Below are 19,203 nucleotides of genomic sequence, written 5' to 3'. Positions count from 1 at the left end.
CTTTTTCAAAGAACTGAAAGGACTATAAGAAACTTCTGGAAATATCCAAATGCACATGTTAACTGTTAAATTTCAAAGATTTGGTCCTTTTATTATCCTTGTTTCTGACGTTATTATTATTTTGTAGGATTTTTTAATTTGTTGTCTTATTTTTGGTCATTCTATCATTCTATTATTTACAGGATAAAGGTAAATTGAGTACTTATTTCAAATTTAAATTTTCATTTGGTAAAGAAACCTATCTATCCTCTATAAATAATGGCAATTGTCGAATTCTTACTAAATTTAGGTTAAGTAATCACAAATTAAGAGTTGAAACTGGTCGTCATGAACGCAGGGTAAATATGTCAGGTAAATTAGAGAGTATTCCACGATGTGAAAGACTTTGTCAATATTGTAATTTGAATGTGACTGAGGATGAACACCATTTTTTATTGCAATGTCCTCTATATGTAACTTCAAGAACCATTTTATTTGATAATTTATTTATGGAATATCCAAAACTAAGAATACTTAATTCGCAAAACCTATTTATATGGATTATGGCAAATGATAATGATAATTTTATTAAAAAATTATGCAAATTTTTAACTTCAAACTTAGAAGTGAGAAATAATACTGTCAAGTGAATTAATACAGGTTTTAATGATAATATTTGGGGAAGAGTTATCTTTCTTTTGCTGAACTGACAATGTCGTATATATATGTACTATTGTTTTGTTTTTATATAAATCATATTATAATGTTTAAATTTCATATTGTTTCTAAATATGTAATTTATGTTTTGTCTATTATCCATTTTGTTTGTAATTCATATGCCTATAAGGGCCCTTTGATTAGGAAATAAACATATTTGATTTGATTTGATTTGATTTATCACTTCTACCATTTTCAATTTCTGATATGATATATGTTACACTCAAGGACTTATATTAGATCCCTGGTTACACTATAGAAAAATCATGAAAAAAAAGTATGAATGACTGGTTACAAAAGATTGGTTCCGTTTCCGAAAACTAAGGATTTTCTACAATAGTAAAAGTTAAAAGTTAATACTAATTAGCTACTAGGAGCGTTAAGAAGCGATAAAAACTTGAAGAGACCCCTCCCCCCCCCCCCCCCCCGAATTTAGCGACAAGAAAAATCTTATTACAAATAAATTTATCAAAAACTAGAAATATGCGTTGACATTTTTCAGCATACGGATACGGACATTAATAATTCTTTTTAAAATTATAATTTGATAGATGAAGAAATCATTTTCATGAAAGACAAACTGCACTGAACACCAATCAGCCATATATATTCCATCTCAACATATTCCAACATATACAAAGAAACCAACAAAATAAAAGACAGAGAAATCATACGTGAAATTTTCCGGTTACCCTATCTTAGGGTCTTGGCGGTATGAAGCCACACAGCATACACCTGCATAGTTAATATATAGAAAAGGCATGATCAACCATAAACACAAAAAGAAGCTACATCATTTTTCAATTAATAGTAGCTTATTTGAGGGATGGACCTGACCGATGACGTCATCGTCAGTAACTACAAGTGGTCAGTTGTTAATTTCTGTCTATCATTATCATTTTTGGGGCCCAGCGTTTATCTGTTCTATCATCGGATTGATGTCCATAAGGCACATCCCCCATTTCCATTTGGAATTTTACACAACACATACCATTATTCATATACGCAACAACTTGGCATGCAGAAGCTACGCAACCTACAACGAGAAAGGCAAAGAATTCGAACGAAGATATAGGGGCTATACAGCAGGGTGGCGGATTACAACGAGAAAGCAGGCAAAGAACAAGATATAGGTGCTACATAGCAGGGCGGCGGAGACAACAACATGTGCGCTTTGTTCCATAAGTTTTCTGATTATCATATAATATGAGTGTCTTGATTAAAGATTTATTTTCAAAGGCAGTTTCTATTTGAACGGGCAGTCGGACGAAAAGAACCTGGACTATTTGTCAGGGCAATACAATGTACATGTCACTATTTGTGTGTGCGTGTAAAATGATTTTCAGCAGCTCCAGGGGTAGCAAAGTATATATATGGACATTAAAACATCAATGTTTTGTTATCTTTATTGCTTGAACCAGAAGTCCATTACTAGCACAAGTCCATTCCTAGAGTAAAAAGTAAAATCACAAAAATAATGAACTTAGAGGAAAATCAATTCGGAAAGTCCATAATCACATGGCAACTACTGTACATCAGATTCATGACTTAGGACAGGTGCAAACGTTTGCAGCGGGATTAAACGTTTTAATGGATCCAAACCTTCTCCCTTTTTCTGAAACAATAGCATAACATCACAACATAGAAAAACGCACGATAAAATATCAATACACTAGTTCAGGGAAACAATGCGCATGTGCAAGATCGATCGTGATTTTGCGTTATCGACTAATTAGATACGAGATTTGATAAACTGGGGGCATTGTCAGTTATCAGATCGGCATCGTTATAACTGTAATCAGATTATTGAATACTTTATTTTCAAAAAGCATATCATGACACAGGTACATGCTATGGCAAACGAAATATATATACAATATACGACAATACATGTGATCTAATTTTCTAAGCTGCATTTAATAATTGCATAGTTTTACTGTTATTTAAGTTTTAACTGAGTTAGAATACATTATCTAACTAGTGCCGATTTGGCCAAGAACAGTAGAATAAATATAAAATTCTATAGAATTACGCACAGATCTATACGTTGAACAGGATAAAACAAAATTATATTCGTCCTCTAAAACATTCATATTGCAACATATACACATTTTATTTTCTCTTTGGGTATTTAGATAACGACCAACTTCAACATTTAACCTAAGTGTGCCGCTACGCAATTTTGTTAATATAGATACATTACAATGAAAATCTAAGTATCTTTCAAAACCAAATACTTGTTTATATCGTTTATAAATACAAAGTTTGTTACATCCTTCTAAAGCTGAAGATAAAACTGACATATTAAAACAGACTATTTTGACCGTTATGTTAATTAATCTTAATTACAAAAGGAACGGTTTCATATGTCACCTGACTTTGAGTGTAGTGAACAGATTCATGCTGTGATGTTAAATTAGCAGATCGTCTATATATTTAAGAAGGTAGTCGGGTGCTATTTCATAACCATATCTTAGGCACTGATCTTAAGTCATAAAAATAAAAGTCAATCAACACCTAGGCCATATGGTATCATAAAGTTTTACCTTAGACAATTAATCTCACCAGGGCGACAGTTAGACACAATATTAATATACCCTTGATCATAATAATGTTCTGACAGTTGGGTTCCATTAAAATATGTTCAAAATGCTAGCCCTGATTGCATGTGTGTATTATATTTACATAAAGTTTATTGTGCTTAATTCAAATGCATCAGATATTGACAATTTTTGTAAGGAATATCTAAATAATTTCAAAGAGATTTAACAAGATCTTAAACAGAATAAAAGATGCTTTATATTTTTTTGTTGTGTCTTCAGAAAGTGAATTTTTACACACATATATCTAGTTTGACATTTGATTACATACTTTTAATGAACTGTTCTGTCGTATATTAATTTTTGTTTCAGAAATTCACGTTAATAGGTAGAAAAATTATAAGTACTAAATATAAAAAAATATTGTTTTATTACAATTACTATAGAAAAAAGACCCCCCCCCGCCCCCTATACAACTTAACTCAATCAAAAAACGTAAATTAATACATAACGAACGAATCCTTTTATTTGTACAATAGTTGGATAAATTGAAATACAAAATATTTGGTGGACAACGCACCTACTGAAATTCGAATTAAAAATATTGATTTCGCAGCCTTCAAAGAAAAAAAAATAAACATTCAACTTTACTACTACAATAGTATCACAACACTAGTGTTGCATTACATGGTAATACATTATTAATAAAAATGAGTTATATGTTACACGTGAATAGGACAGTAACGCACATATACTTAAGGTGAAAAACGAAGCTTTGATGTGTTTCGTTTTTTAAGGTACTAAGTATACATCATGTGACATACACTAAGACGATATTAAATTACGTTTTACCTCCTTGTTATAAAGATTGATATATGGTTCAGGTAAGATGATTTTCAGTTCAACCAAAATTGGTTTTTGTATGTTTTGCAAATAAAGATATATAATTGTTTAAATTGTATATACATTTTTGACATAATTCATTTGAAAGTCTAGGGGCCAGCTGAAGGACGCCTCCGGGTGCGGGAATTTCTCGCTATGTACAGTGAAGACCTGTTGGTGACCTTCTGCTGTTGTTTTTTTCTATGGTCGGGTTGTTGTCTCTTTTACACATTCCCCATTTTCATTCTCAATGTTTTTTTTTTTTTTAGAGATATGACTCTATTGATTTAAAATTATCTTTAAATGTTTGTCTTGGTAAGCATATCATGTATGGTCATGAATTGTAATGAAAAATAACACTAAGTATATTACATAAAAATAGATGATTTAATAACTGTTTTAAAGCAATTGAATTTATTTTTGCAGATAGATATGATATCATTAGATATCTATTTATAGTATAGCAGATTTAATTTAAAATTATCGATCATGTCGACAAAACATATAATACGGGCAAGGTCAAAAATGCTATTTATATGTTATACTAAACTCCGGCCGCAAGTACTGATTTTTTTTTTTTTTAAATGCAACTAATTTAAAGAATAAAGTTGATATATATTCGGACTTCTCTTGAACTGAATTTTAATTTGCGTATTGTTATGCGTTTACTTTTCTACATTGGCTAGAGGTATAGGGGGAGGGTTGAGATCTCACAAACATGTTTAACCCTGAGATCTCACAAACATGTTTAACCCCGCCGCATTTTTGCGCCTGTCCCAAGTCAGAAGCCTCCTTGTTTGTCTTGTATTATTTTAATTTTAGTTTTTTGTGTACAATTTGGAAATTATTATGGCGTTCATTATCACTGAACTAGTATATATTTGTTTAGGGGCCAGCTGAAGGACGCCTCCGGGTGCGGGAATTTCTCGCTACATTGAAGACATGTTGGTGACCTTCTGCTGATGTTTTTTCTATGGTCGAGTTGTTGTCTCTTTGACACATTAAGATTCATGGGATACCGCCATCTTGGATTGCACTTTCTCAGTACACAATCAGTCTAGGTATTTGCCTAAATCTGCAAATTTGTAGACAGATGTGCAATTCTATAAGCTGTTTATTTAAATGAAAAAATCGCTGATTTATTACGTTATTCAAAATATTTAGTCATAAACCAAACAATTGGGTTTTAGAATCATTTTTTTCAACTTCACGATTTAAGAGGAGATAACTATTTAAGTACAAAATTTATACTGCACTGATAGGGATTTTTATAAATTTTACTTGTGGCAAGAAAACAAGTTCGGTGGCACCATTTTTTTTGTTTTCTTAATATAATTAAACAACAAACAAACAAAAATTACTACTAAAATACAAACTACGGAATATATGTATATGTATATTATATACAAGTTGAGCTATAATATATAGAATGGATGTGAATATATGTAAACATTATCATTATAGCAAAAGATGAATTAAGATATTTCTTTAAACAATTAGCATGGGGGGGGGAATAAACTTCTGATATTTGTGTTTATATAAAAAAGAAAATGTGGTATGATTGCCGATGAGACAACTCTCCGCAAGAGACAAAAAAAAACACAAAAACTATAAGTCACCGAACGGACTTCAACAATGAGCAAAGCCCATATAGCATAGTCACTTATAAAAGGCCCCGAAATGACAATGTAAAACAATTTAAAAGAGAAAACTAACGGCCTAATTTATGTACCAAAAATTGACGAAAACCAAATATTTAACATATAAACAAACGACAACAACTGAATTACAGGCTCCTGACTTGGGACAGGCACATACATAGAGAATTTGGCGGGGATTAAACATGTTAGAGGGATACCAACCTCCCTAATATGGGACACTGGTGTAACAGTATAACATAAGCACAGACTATAAAAATCAGTTGAAAAAGGCCTAACTCATCAGATGGATAAAAACACAAATACTACAAATACAAGAGGACGTGGACAGGTATTGACTTTTTATACTACAAGGAAACTAGAGGCTCTTAAGAGCCTGTGTCACTCGCCTTGATCTATGTGAATATTAAACAAAGGACGCAGATGGATTCATGACAAAATTGTGTTTTGGTGATGTTGATGTGTTTGTACATCTTACTTTACTGAACATTCTTGCTGCTTACAATTATCTCTATATATAATGAACTAGGCCCAGTAGTTTCAGTGAAAAATGTTAGCAAAAATTTACAAATTTTATGAAAATTGTTAAAAATTGACTATAAAGGACAATAACTCCTTAGGGGGCCAATTGACCATGTTGGTCATGTTGACTTATTTTAAGGTCTTAATTTGGTGTACGTTATTGCTGTTAACAGTTTATATATATCTATAATAATATTCAAAATAATAACTAAAAACGGCAAAATTTCCTTAAAATTACCAATTCAGGAGCAGCAACCTAACAACGGGTTGTCCGATCAATCTGAAAATTTCAGGGCAGATAGATCTTGACCTGATAAACAATTTAACCCCCATGTCAGATTTTCTCTAAATGCTTTAGTTTTTGAGTTATAAGCCAAACTGCAGGTCTATCCATATGTGAATGTATGAAATAAGTCTGTCACATTCACCCGTCTGTTTACATGTTTACCAGTCCGTCTTTGTCCACTGGTTCGTCTACATTTTCACTAGCTTTGAAATAGCTTTCGGTAAGTGCGAGTACTTTTATTTCTGTGATTTGTGTCTATTGTTTTTATGTAAGTGATTATTGTGCACCGTACCCATATTTTTAGGGACGCGAATTGCAACTGATATTTTACAGTTTTTTCTTGCGATGTGTTGTCCTAGGTTTGGTTCATTTGGGAGGGTTGAGTTTATGGCCACCACATTGTTTATGTGTCAATGCCCATTCTAAAGCCAGGAACATGTAGTGCAGTGGTTGTTGTTCATAGTTCATGTCGGTCAATAAGGCTGTTTAGTTTAGTTTTGTTTGATTTTTGTTTTCAAATTTTAATGGTCGGGGCATTTAATTGCCGACTAAATAGGTTTTTTTTTATTGTTGGAGGCCGCTCGGTGGCCTTTAGATACTTACCACCACGTCATTGTAACTCTGGTTGATACATGCACTTCAAGTCTTGTATCATTAGTGCTGGACCATGGTCGATCCTATGCACCTTTGAGGCAGGCGGGATATTTTTGTAGATCTTTAACAGCTCAAACTAATGGGAGTGTACTTCTATGTCTAGTCCCATGCTGCATGGTTGGAGAGGGTGTAATATCTTCTGTAGGTTTGATGAAGTTTCACCCGTATCGGACTTCTTCTCCTGAATGAAAGCTTTAAGGCGACGAGTATTTTTGTATGCAATGTGCCCTACTCGTGTCTCAAACTTATCTGTAGCGTTTTCAACGCTCTTGTAGCGTGTATATTATGTGCGTGCAGTTTACTCGTATATGCTTGACAAACGCTTGAGCTGAATGAACATTTTGATATTCCATTATAATCTCCTGGAGTAAAAGCGTTCACCAAGCGTATGCCTAAAGCATTTCGACGTACTTCAAACTTGTGCAACGTGTGTTTTTAAACGCTTGCATAACGTTCCCCTGCATGGTGAGCAACTAAGTTCCGCATACGGACTTTGTTAATTTTCTGTTTTGACTGATTGTTTTACATTGTCATTTCGGGGCCTTTTATAGCCGACAATGCGGTATGTGCTTTGCCTGTTGTTGAATGCCGTACGGTGACCCATAGTTTGTATGTATGTGTTATTTTGGTTTCTTGTAGATAGGTGTCTCATTGACACCAAACTACATCTTCTTTTTTATATTCGATATCTTATCGCCGACCTTGTAAAGTCTGTTAAAACGATGCATATACATCGCTTAATTTTTAGGTTATCAGTCGTAATTAAAGTGGCACATTTAATTCGTTGTTTCATTGCTTGAAGTGTTATTTCTTACATCTGCATGGTAAAATTTGTATCTTTTTAAAATACATTTTAGATTTAGATTTCTGTGTTATTTTTTCCCCTTCATATTGAACATCTATACTTATCAGTCGCATTTTAATGACGAAAAGGATTCCGAGAGGTTTTGTGACCTCCTTGGGTTTTTAAAAAAAAGTAAATAGTGTTGCAATATTTAAACAAAGAAAATAACTTTAAATTTGCAATATTAATGAAAATAATTACTGACATATACTTTCATAATTAATTTTAACGTTATTTTCAATAAACGATATTTTTTTTTTAAATCCTCGTTTTTTACACCTATTTGAGGCACGTATTTATGATTATGTTTCCACGTCCTTGGTCTATCCTAGACGTTAAATTTCAAGAAAGAGCTTACACTTTTTTTTAAGATTTAATTTTTAATTATTCTCGTTCAGAATATAAATCGCATTGTTTACATGAAATCTTATCTCATATCTAAATACAGCTGGTTATTACGTTTGACTCTTATTAAAATTCTACGCATGCAGGTTAATATTAGCAGCTTGTAATCGTGTGCAAGGAAAAAATATATCATAATAAATTTTAGATCATACGTAAAATATCTCTATAGCAACTTAAGATGATAATGCCTATTCAACAGATTAGTAAGCTATTGCGAATGTATTTGAAAGGTGGTCATAGAAAGAACAGAATTGTTCCGAAAGACTACATCTATCGTCCAATATACTGCGTAAACCCTCAGGGGGGTTTACGCAATTATATTGTAGGATTCATGTGTGGATTTTTGATACGAATCTCAGTAATAAAAGTAAATCATACAATAGAATATTTTTATGATTTTTTTTTCTACAAATACTTTTAACAAACATATGAAACTGACTTGATATGATCGATAGTGTATTAAAAATACATGTTTGTATTCTGACCTTTTTGCTTCAGTCAAGCAATCATTTTCTGCTGGTAACATGTAAATACAATGTGTATTGTTATGTGACACTTAGTAAATGTTGAATGCGTGGTTAAACTCAAGGTAATTAAAAGATTAGCATTATGTCATTCTGATCTTTGATCGTCAATCAGTGAATTCTAACCGTCACGGTTCACCGTTCAAGGTGTGAACATCATTTCGTATGAATGATTTAGGGCGTATGACATTTGCGCCGATTTTCACAGGAAATTCATAAGAAAGAATTAATGTCCATGGTCTCTTAAGAATGTCATTTTTTATTTCATCCGTTATCTTGGAATCTTCAGAAAAGCTTGTCAGGGTGAGGGGCATAGAAGACGTGACAATTGTGTGTTGACGCCCGGAGGACTCAGCCATTCAAAATTTTTGGCATCAGCAACAGAGTTACGATGCTGGTTTCGTAAGTGAAAAGAGAAAACCAGTTTTCAAAACGGAATAAAACTACAAGAGGGATCATTAACATATTTGTATATATATTTTTATTAACTTCATTAATTTAGTTTTATTCTTACTAGATTTACCATATCTTTATTTTTGTGAAATTTTCGATGTGTTTTTGCGTACGGGTTGCTACGCACCTGCACATCTTCTTATATCTATTCACCTGTATTTACCTGTAATTTACATGTTAAAAAATCGGCGCAAATGAAATGCAGATCGGCGCAAATGCAAAACGCCGAATGATAAACGGAAGTGCATAAGCTCACTTTTAAATGAATTATACTTCGGATTACTTTTGTAACTATGAAATACGTAATTCATTCAATTGATACAGTAGCCTTCTAAACACGGGTGTATGAACTAAAAATTGTACTATTTGATATTTAAATTAGAATCGGCAAATTAACCTTTAAAGTCATATGAAACGAGTGAGTGGTGAAAAATAAAGTTTGTCCAATTCTTGAACCAATGCATGTATACATCATAAACTTAGTCCTCTGTGCACGATTTTATAATTATTTTCTCAAATATATCATATAATTGTCAGTTTTTTTCTATCTCTGTTTGTTATGATTTAACACATATGGCTGCTCATTAAATGCCGTGTTTTGAAGCCGAGTTTTACAGATTGTTACCTTATAGTAAACAACTCGCAAAAAGCATGGGTATTTAGTACGCGTTTAACATGTATAATCAGATATTTCACGGTGGGTATGGTTGTCCTGCGAGAGAACGTACTGTGCTGGTGATTTGGTCCTGACGGGTGCTGGTGGGTCCTGATTCTGTGCTGGTGGGTTTGTTTACATTGTATCAGAACGGCAATAAAACGACTGTTTTGTTGCTTAATTTTTCTCTGATGTGTCATAAGTACCATGCAAAGTATATTACAACAATATTATATTGCAAAAGTCGTGCAAGTTCGTTAAACGGAATTGTCCTGACGCTGTGCTGGTGATAAGAAGAACGGTCCTGGTTCTGTGCTCCTATGTCCTGGTTCTGTGCTTTTATATTTTAGTTAAAAGTGGCATATATTCAAGATCATTGATGCTGTACTGTTATTGACTTATTAGCTGTTGTCTGCTTTCTTGAAATTGACATTGTTGTGAATCTGTTTACTGTTATTATGAGAGAAAAAATACCTCTATTTTAAAAAAAAACTTTTAAACTAACTGTAATCTTATTTTTTGGCCTGTTAATGGAACCCTTCTTGCCTCCTTTTAAGATAAGAAAATATGTTTACGATTTTCGGGATTACGATCATTTTGCAAGATCACCAAAATACGTTGTAATTTATACAATACTTATATAAAGTAGATAATGTGGTATGTTTGTTGTCAATGGACAAATTTCCATAAGAAACCAAAGGAAGTATGTGTTAACAACCATACGTCATCGCAAGACCTTCAACAATAACCCATAAAATAAAAATGGACAGCAAAAATATAGAACAAAGGACTTTCTGAGCGTTTGAATCATGTCTTTAGCAGCTTAAAACACATTTGTTTGTGAACAATTGAGTGCTGACTATAAGAATGACAATAGTATTGCGGGTTTGTTTGTTTGGTGTTTTTTTTTTGGGGGGGGGGGGGGGGGGGAGAGGGGATAAGTTAGAGCGAGGTTACAGTGAAAGCTTGGAATAGTTTCCCGTAAGATTTAAAAGTTGTATTGTAAAAGAAAAATGTATCTTATAGCTATTAAGAATCACTTGCTGTAAGATTTTTTCAACACATTTTTTGTTGTTGTCTAAACGGTTATCAGGTATTTTTTTTTCGATAGTTCGATAGAGCACTAAAAAAAATCACTATTTCATGAAAGGGCAGGCTAGAAAATGTCAGAGAATGAAGACGAGATAACCTAGAGAACACTAATAAAATTTAGATTTATTAGCTTTTTTCATTTCAAAATAAATATTTTTGATAAAGAATTACGGGGGAGGAAGTGAACGATGTGTCCTTCTTTTCTATATATATGAATATTTTTCATGAATAAAAATAAAATGTGCTTTGATTATAATTGAAAATGAGTAAATGGAAAAAATACCCAACTAAAATACACTTTTATTTTAATATTGGTAATATCACTAAGTTCAAGTTTTGTGTGTCAAACACACCATCTTTCACGGTAGTAATGACTGCTTACTAAGATGTTTCACTTCATTCATTTTTTTTCTGCATTTTATTATATTGTGAATTCATAGAATTATTATATTAAAATTTAGCCTTAATTTATATTTAAAAAAAACTGAATCTAAAGCCAGATATATCAAACATTTTTGTTTCCATCTATCCGTTTTCAGGACTTTAACAATCAACAATAACACGCCTGGAAAGTAAAATGCGTACTCGGCTGTCTGTAATCGACCATTTTTAGACACCCCAGGCTCCAAAAAAACCAAGCCGGGGTGGGGGTTCAAAGATGCAAATTAAGTACTTATATCAATATTTTATCTTTTCGTGTACGGTTTATGACCCCTCATGTGGCCTGTCAATTCCGAAATGTGCAAACTGCAATAGTATCAAAACAGCACAGACAATGAATAATAGAGATATAATTTTGTACATATATCAAGGGGAAACTTCTTGCAAAGCATTAGTATTTATAGTTCATTATTGTATTTAGTAGAAAAAGAGAATTAAGTGAAAATAAAATCACTATAAAAGTATTTTTGTAGAAAATTCACAGACCTTTGTACAGAGATTTTTGTTATATTTAGCATGGGATCAACACAATGGTTCATTACAGACGGTAAAAAAAAATCAAAATGTTTATCTTCCTTGCACATTTCAGAAAAATTCAGATCAGATAACGGAACTGGTTCCAGCAACCTTTATAAGCAACTTAAGATTGTGACCTTCACAGTTTCCATTCACCACAAATATTCTCGTTACAACGAATCATTTTAAATACAAAAAAATACGTGTTGCATGCAGCCTTTTGTTTAAATTAATATATGTATACGGATAAAGTTATGAAAGGCAGCAGGGTCATCAGGGTGAGGAGTCCATGTCATCTGAAAATATCGCAGATCAAATTATACGTTCATTGTGTAATCATACGTTTTTTGATTGAGTTAAGTCTGCCAATTGATATATTATTGTATGTTTTTCTATGTTGTGATGTTATGCTATTATTTCAGAAAAAGGGAGAAGGTTTGGATCCATTAAAATGTTTAATCCCGCTGCAAATGTTTGCACCTATCCAAAGTCAGGAATCTGATGTACAGTAGTTGTCGTTTGTTTATGTAATATATACGTGTTTCTCGTTTCTCGTTTTGTTTATACAGATTAGACAGTTGGTTTTCCCGTTTGATTGGTTTTACACTAGTAATTTTGGGGCCCTTTATAGCTTTTTGTTCGGTGTGAGCCAAGGCTCCGTGTTGAAGGCCGTACTTTAACCTATAATGGTTTACTTTTTAAATTGTTATTTGGATGGAGAGTTGTCTCATTGGCACTCACACCACATCTTCCTATATCTAAGCATAGATTTAGAAAGCGACATATAATCATGACATCAAAAAAAGTCTCTTCTTTTCGACTTTTTTTCGAACAAATTGACACATAAAATGAATTAAATAGTATTGTGGAATTTTTAACTTATTTTAGATACTATATATTAATTGTTATTTGATATTTGACGAAAGATGTTGCCGTTTTATGTTATTATGTAATACAAGTTCAGATCATTTGAAAACACATATTAAACAGCCAAATGGATGCACAAGAGCTAAAATAGGAGTCATAGATCCTGTTGGGAACAATTATCTGGCTAATTTTATTGATTTTGTAACATTTGTTTCAAATATGACCAACTTCTTATCCAAAATCACCAGCACCGTATCAGGACCCACCAGCACAGTATCAGGACATGAATAAATTGAGAAAATGCTAAATTTTAATAAATTGCAATGTTTTTTCACAAAATTGTTTTATCGTGTGGATTGCGGTATAGAAAGCGGACTCTATGAGCATTTTTGTTTTATTTTTTCAGTTCTAGATTTTCTGAAAATGAGCATTTTTGTGTTACGCTTACTGAAACAGTTTAGAGGGTCATTCTTTTAATGGTTTTTATATGAACCCCTAAGAAACGAAATGGAAAAATCTCAACTGTTTTCTTCCATTTTTTATGAGTGAAAACGTCAAAAGTCATCATTTTCGTCTTTGTTTACATTTTTTCATTGATCACCAGCACCCGTCAGGACCAAATCACCAGCACCCGTCAGGACCAAATCACCAGCACAGTACGTTCTATCGCAGGACAACCATACCCAGCGTGTATTTGTTTATTTCAATGACAGATCCATGCGTATTGTGGTCTCCGGATTTTTACGAGGAGGGTTACGCTCGGGTCACTATGCATACGGAAAATATGTCGGCGAATTGATTGCTGGAAGCAAGCAATTAAAAATTAGTAAACTTCTTCTGAATGTTGACAAATTAAAGAATTTTCCTCATAAAAAAGTATATGTACATAAATTGTATAATGAAAACTATCCATTTAGTTATAAAAAAACATATGCATAATTTTTTTTAATTTGAGGTTTCTTATGACTTTAATATTTGTAACAGATCATTATCAATTGCAATTATATAATTTAGTCCATCCAAAGCGTTCTTTATTTACCTATTCAGGAATTAATGTTCTCATAAAAATATTTAAAATCTCCCAACGCACAAATACTTCTTCTTCTTCTTCTTCTTCTTCTTCTTCTTCTTCTTCTTCTTCTTCTTCTTCTTCTTCTTCTTCTTCTTCTTCTTCTTCTTCTTCTTCTTCTTCTTCTTCTTCTTCTTCTTCTTCTTCTTCTTCTTCTTCTTCTTCTTCTTCTTCTTCTTCTTCTTCTTCTTCTTCTTCTTCTTTATATTTCTGGTATGTCCCAATCTGTCCTGCACTATTGGCAACGAGTATATACTCACATCATAGTCATGCTGGTGATCAAACGAGTGAAGGTCCGAATCTATTTCTATTTGAATTACATAAAGGAATGTCATAATGAACAAATAAGATTTTTCGAAAACAATTCTCACGATACACTAATTTATGATGAACTTTGACTTTTTTTTTTTTATCTTATCCCAATTTAAACAGTTTACAAATGACAGACCATGGTTATTTAAAAAATATCATTTTCCGTATCAAGTTAGTTAGTCTGATAAAACAACCGTACGATTGACAAGATATTGACACGGAATTACGACTACATCAGGTTACTATAGTTTTGGTCCTTAGACATATCGTGGTCTTTAAACGGAGGAGATGACAAAATGGCGGCACGCAGGAAATTGACACTCTAAATTTAAAATCGATGGTGATCTCTTATCTAGCAGAATAAAACTTTAATATCTATGAATTTGAGCATTTTATACAGAATTGACATAATATCAATTTTTGATTTTTTTGCGAACTTTCCCTTCAAGGTCTAATATATTAACCATAGATTTTGTTAATGTCTTTTTTAGGCATAATTACTGATGAAGAACAGAAATGATAGACATGTTCATCCTACTGACTGTATTTCAGGTAAATATAATTTAAATCTGCCCCATTGTTTTCTTTTCTGTCTTTTTATGTTTCAAACATTTTCAGGACGAGAACAAATAATGAAATAATTAAATCAATAGGAATATTCTACACTTGGTGGTCTATGATAGGCGGTAATGTGGAATGCTACTGAAATGAGGACATTTTTGTAGGAACCAAGAAACAAATAATGATTTTCGGTGATCGCATCGAGTATTTAACCTGACACCATTGTCTTAATTTATTCAGAATCTGATTTTCTGGATTTTATGTTGGGTTTAATTTATTGCAAGGATTGTTCAAACTGTCGTTAATGAGCACTAGAAGTTCAACATAATGAAAGTCATAATAGATGACCATTGTTTCTTTGAAAAATTATGGGCTTCACCTGTAGGAAACACATACACATTAGTCTTGTTGACGTCAAGTTTGTACTTGTGACGACATGCCTAAATGATACCAGCAATTTCTACAACCCTTCGATTGTTTTGTATATACGAACAAGTTGACAGCAACCGAGTACAATATATTAAATCTAAACAAAGGCAATAGTAGTTGAGCATACGTAGATTAAAAAGACAAATATTTTTTTCGGTGATGATCATTGCCAAAATATTTGAACACCGCAATTTTGTTGGCTGGTATTTTTAAGAGGTTTTACATACTTACAAACCACAATCTTTGAGCATCTGTGTTGATAACATTTTGATGGAACACTTACGACGAATAAGCATTTATCTTTTTTGTAGCTGTTAACCTTAAATGAAGCCTACAACTTCACTTGTCCATCACAGTCACACTGGAATATTCGGGCACAGTCCATGTGTAAGCCCCCAAGAAACTATACTTGCTTATTTAACGTAACTTTTAGAGTAAATATATACAGAGATACATGTAGCAGACCAAGAATTTTAGGTGCAGGTATGTCTATTCTAAATATCTTAATCTTTGTAACGTAAATAATATCATTTACATTTATTTAGTTTGGAGCTTTATCAGAAGGTTTCTGGCGAGCAACACATGTAATTAATTAAATACATCATGAAAACTAAAATGTGTTTAAATTAATACAACTGTTTGATACCTGGTTGAAAAGAAATTTTGAAACATGATAGCCGATGATATTTAACAAATGTATTTCATTGAAAATAACATAACTTTGTAGTGAAAGTATGCCGATTACGTGTGCCTGAATTAAGTAAATTACAAATGCAGCGGAATATGATTTATAATATAAAACTTCAAATATATTAAATAACTTACATTACTTACATTATTAACAATTGCAGGTTATAAATACGTCTTTCAGCCGAATTTAAACAGAGCAACATGTAGTGTTCACCGATATCAGCCCTTTATTTTCGACACAATCGGGCACAGTGACTGCATCTTTCAGAAATCATTGTGCAACGGCTTAGGTCAAGAGACGTACGAAACCGGCAACACTACGATGGACAGAAAATGTATCTGTAATACCAAAAGAAGATACACTTTTGTCAGGAACTCGAAAAACGAATGCTACTGTAATCCTTTAATTGAAGATTGTTCCTGCTATCTTAGAATAAATTCATACAACAAAACAATTGAACTGAAAGGTAAAGATCATTCATTATTTACCAGATTTAAGCTGTCAATATTTACAAGTAGCTATCTCTCTTTTAATAATGACAAACCTATTTTTATGCCCCACCTACGATAGTAAAGGGGCATTATGTTTTCTGGTCTGTGCTTCCGTGCGTCCGTGCGTCCGTTCGTCCGTCTGTCCCGCCTCAGGTTAAAGTTTTTGGTCAAGGTAGTTTTTGATGAAGTTGAAGTCCAATCGACTTCAAACTTAGTACACATGTTGCCCATGATATGATCTTTCTAATTTTAAAGCCAAATTAGAGATTTTACCCCAATTTCACGGTCCACTGAACATTGAAAATGATTATGCGAGTGGGTCATTCGTGTACAGAGGACACATTCTTGTTTAATATATTTCTAGCGACAGGGTTTAGTCAAGCACCTTCTGACTCACATTCCATCCGTCCTTTTTCTTTCCAACACACACATATAATCTTTTATCTTTAAATTAATTCTTAAATTCATCAGTATTAATTATTTGATTTTGTAAAACATATGCCCATTGATTATTATTTACATAGATTAGATTTATTAAAAAAATTCCAGTAGGGTTCAATATAAGGTTATTTGTAAGAATAAGGCTTATCACAACCATGTTGTCGATTCCACTGATAAACATGCTAAATGACGTCTGCTTTCTAGGATACAATTACCCCAGGGTTTTTATCCAACGCAATCATAGGTTTAAACGTTGTTTTCAATTAAACTTACTTATATATTTATTTTCTGTGACTGTATCTTACATTAATTTTTAGGATCCTTTACTATAGATAATTTAGCTGATCTGTAACAATAACATCTTCATGCCTTATATATCATGTACTGTAGTACGCCGCTAGATTAAAACTAACGTGGAAAGGTAACACATGGCCAGCGAAAGCTCTTTTTTGAGAGCCCAGGTGGTCGTATGGTCTAGCGGGACGGCTGCAGTGATAGCGATTTGGTGTCACAATATCACAGTAGCATGGGTTCGAATCCCGGCGAGGGAAGAACCACAAATTTGGGAAAGCAAATTTACAGATCTAACATTGTTGGGTTGATGTTTAGACGAGTTATATATACATTATGTACACAGCCATGTACCACCATCATTGATGGCGATCCGATGGATACATCTGTTGTAGGGTTGTCACTGACTCAGACGTACTTATGTATATAAATATATATATATAAAGAAAAATTATAAATATCTCTAAATTAAAAACAACGTTCAAATAGTTCATCAAGGGTACCAGGATTATAATTAAGTACACCAGACGCGCTTTTCGTCTACAAAAGACTCATCAGTGACGCTCATATCAAACCTATGATATGATAGAAACCGTAATTGTTTTACGTGTGCATTTAAATCAAATTTTGTTGTAGAGGAATCTAATTACAGCACAAACAACATTTTCCAAAAGACCAAAAATGAGAAAAAAGTATATTTTAACAAAACGCATTTGACTAACAGGTAGAACAACTAATGTTCTTAAACCCTACCGACTGCAATTGGCGATTGTCGAATAAATTGATCACAAGATGTAACAAAATGGATTAATACAAAACAGAAAACAATACACCTGCGACAAAGATATTATACCACTGACATTAGGTGCAAAAATTAGTATAATTTTATACTAAATTAGTTTATATGTAGGAATCGGAACCGCGATGGTTACGCTGAGGTGTAATGGTCTAAGCTGAAGTGCGTTGTTTAACCCACTGGAGTGCGATGGTAACATTATGACGCTAACTTGTTGATAACTACACGGAGGAGCGATGATGGTTACGCTGAAGTGCGATGGTCTAGCTGTCTGTGATATAGTATAAAAAGCAAATTATACATGAGATGAATATCATTTTTCAGATTTGACCAAAGCAGTTGCTAGCCTCGCATTTGAAAGATTTTTTAATTTCTATTAATTCAAACCAAAGACTTCAAAACCTTCATTTTGTTTTAATGTATTTTTAAATCTTACAATTATTAAATACGCAGTAGTATGGTATCAGAAAAAATGACATGACAACGTGACGGTTTAGAGAATGTCACAACAATGAAATTAGCTGATTTGCCGCTGCGGAGCTACAAATATATCGAAAGTGCACGTATGGACCAGTCAGTTTAATGTCAGCCTAACATGTTGTAGAAGTTAAATTACACACTTTAATCAAAATACAATAAGGTTACACTGACGGTGTTGATACAAATCAACTTTATAAAGTAAAAACAATGTTAACGTAGTAAGCAATTTCATCTTTGAATTGTCCACACTAAATCGTGTAAAGTATTCTTGAAGAGAAGTCAAAATTAACATTTAGATAAATACATTTTGTTTGTCGTACAAAATTTTTGGCGCATTCTTTCGAATACTGGTTAGCTCATCTTCAAACCATGTTTATCTTTTTGTCGCTCTGACATAGCTTTAAATCTTTTTGTATTATCAGCATCGCTCAAACCTGTTCGTGACTATAATCCTTCGTTATTTTTTCTTTTGTTTGCATGAAATTTTATCTACAAAAACTTATAATCCTGCCTGCAAATTTATGTTGTATTTGATGTAACGTTATACTGCTGTCACACCAGGCCACGATTGCACTACGATCTGTGAAAAAATACTAATTTTGAAGAT

This window comes from Mytilus trossulus, chromosome 13 (genome assembly GCF_036588685.1).
Source record: "Mytilus trossulus isolate FHL-02 chromosome 13, PNRI_Mtr1.1.1.hap1, whole genome shotgun sequence".
Taxonomy (NCBI): domain Eukaryota; kingdom Metazoa; phylum Mollusca; class Bivalvia; order Mytilida; family Mytilidae; genus Mytilus; species Mytilus trossulus.
The sequence above is the reverse complement of the archived record's forward strand: the minus strand, read 5'-3'. Positions refer to the sequence as shown.